The 2,419-nt window shown below is 47.5% G+C and overlaps 1 pseudogene; it reads left to right on the top strand.

Annotated features, from left to right (window-relative positions):
- The first annotated feature begins 337 nt into the window (after positions 1-337).
- LOC102473599 (60S ribosomal protein L13 pseudogene) lies at positions 338-945 on the top strand (annotated as a pseudogene).
- The last annotated feature ends 1,474 nt before the right edge of the window (positions 946-2,419 follow it).

The raw sequence follows: 2,419 nt of genomic DNA, 5'->3' as shown, positions 1-2,419 counted from the left end.
CTAGAAGTTGACATCTGAGCAGAGACCAGAATGAGGTGAGGAGATGAGCCAGGCAGGTTTGCAGGGGAAAGAGAGCTTTGGAAAATGAACCAGTATGTGCAAAGGCCCTGAAGTCACACTTTGCTCAGGGATGTTTGGCCTGTAGCAAGCAGGCTGGTGTGGAGAAAAGGATGCATAAGGAAAGCAAGGCTGAAAGGGCACCCTGAATGCACTCAAGGTAGTTCTGTAGGGCACAGCAAGAAGTCTGGACTTTATTCTAAGTGAGATGGGAGGGTTCTGAGCAGGTTAGTCCCATGCTTTGGCCTATGTGTTTAAAGACTCTGGGCCATAGGCAGCCATGGTACCCAGTCAGAACAGCATGATCTTGAAGCCACACTTCCACAAGGACTGGTAGCAGCACATGGCTACCTGGTCCAACTAGCTAGCACAGAAGATCCGCAGACGCAAGGCCCAGCAAGCGAAAGCACACTGCATGGAGCCGTGCCCAGCATCTGGCCAATCCTGCCATCGTGAGGTGCCTCAGGGTGCAGTACCATGCCCGAGTGTGAGCCAGTGAGGCTTTAGCCGGGGGGAGCTGTGGGTAGCCGGCATCTACAAGAAAGTGGCATGGACCATTGGCATCTCCATGGACACATGGTGGTGGAACAAGTACACGGAGTCCCTGCAGGCCAACGTGCAGCTGAAGGAGCACTGCCCCAAGCTCAGCCTCTTCCCCCAGGAAGACGGTGGCCGCCAAGGAGGGAGATAGCTCTGCTTAAGAACTCAGGTTTCCACCCAGCTGACAGATCCAGTGATGCCCATACGGAACATCTACAAAAAGGCGAAAGCAGGCTCATCACCTAGGAGGCCCTCACCAGTCCTCACAGGGCCTGTGCCAACGTCTTCGGCATCTGGGCAAAAAGGGCCAGGAAAGCTGCAGAACAGGTGGTTGAAAAGAAAAAATAAATATATGTTGGGGACTAACTAAATAATACCATGAAGGAAAAAAAAAAAAAAAAGCCTGGCTGCTGAGGGGAGAAACTGGAAGGTAGGTAGGGGCTCTTGCAGGAATTCAGGCTGAAGGTGGTGCTTGCTTGATCTAGCCTGTATTGGTGGAAAGGGTTAGAAGAGGGTGGAGATAGCATGTTTTTAAAGGCAAACCCCACAGAAATTGCTAACATACATACCTACCAGTTAATCCTTTAACCTCACAAACAGAATATATTTCAAAATACGGCTTAGTTGTTGCCCAAATTCAAATATGACATCTAAAAAGGGCGGCAACTTGAATTACAGAAAGAGACCCAGGCCACATCATTCTCCCCACTTACTGCTGGAGGCCGGGTCCCTCAGTGCATGGAAATGGGGACACAAGCCCTCCTTTCCTACCTCCACCCTGATTTAAAAGAATAAGCCACTAGCTGGAAAGATCTTTTCAAAAAGAAGTTCAAATAAAGTCTAGGGACTCCTGAAGGGGCAGCCAGGAGAGACCCACATCCATTTGCATGGGCAGATTTGGGTATTTTGGCCACTCACTTGGTGACACAACTTGGTAGTCACAGCCCCTCCTCTGCAAGCCATTGTCCTATGAAGAGCCGTTTCTGTCAAAAAGAAACTGCCTCTGAGCTGCTTTGAGACAGACTTTGGTGGGTGTCATGGTCCAGGAGTCTCAGTGGTGAAGCAGTCAAGGTTCTACTTAAATGCCGCAAGTGGCCCAGTGATGGAATCCAGCCTATAACGGTCACTGCACTTCTTCTCATTTTACGTTGACAACCACGTCAACAACCACTTACTATGTGTCAGGCTATGTTCCAGTCATTTTAGAAAATGTTTAGTCATTTATGACCCTAACAAGTTAAGCACTGCTATTATTCTTCATTTGATACATATTTATTGAGATTTTACAGATGAGGGAAGTGAGTTACAGAGAAGTTAAGTGACTTGGCCAAGGTCACACAGCAGACCTAAGATTAGAACCCAGGATCTCTGGCTCGTAACGTGTGGGCTTTTTTTTTCTTCCCCCACAGGGCACGTGCACTCATCAGAGAGAGACACAGAAAGAGGGGAAAGTGAGAAATCACCCCCCAAGGGGATGGCCACATCACAATCCCTTCTCCTCCATTTTTCTCTTGGGATTTTGGGCATGGATGAACACATGCCCAACATGATCCACAAGTTGCCAGGTCTGGGACTCGAACCATGATCAACCATGTGGGTGTCCAGCAATTTAACTACCATGCCACTTGGTGAGGATGATCTTGTATATGAAAACCTTAGAAGCCTAAAGATCTTTAAGTTGCCTTTCAGCAATGAAATTTGCTGGCATTAGCCAGAAGGCAAGACTATGAAGTCCTAACCAACAAATTTATTTTGAGGATTAATCACATTAGTAGTATTATAACTAAAAATCTCCGAATAAATGCAAAAATCATAACCCTTT

The sequence above is a fragment of the Tupaia chinensis genome, unplaced genomic scaffold (genome assembly GCF_000334495.1).
Source record: "Tupaia chinensis unplaced genomic scaffold, TupChi_1.0 Scaffold000513_1, whole genome shotgun sequence".
Classification (NCBI taxonomy): Eukaryota; Metazoa; Chordata; class Mammalia; order Scandentia; family Tupaiidae; genus Tupaia; species Tupaia belangeri.
Note: the sequence above shows the minus strand (reverse complement) of the source record. Positions and strands in the feature narration are given on the sequence as shown.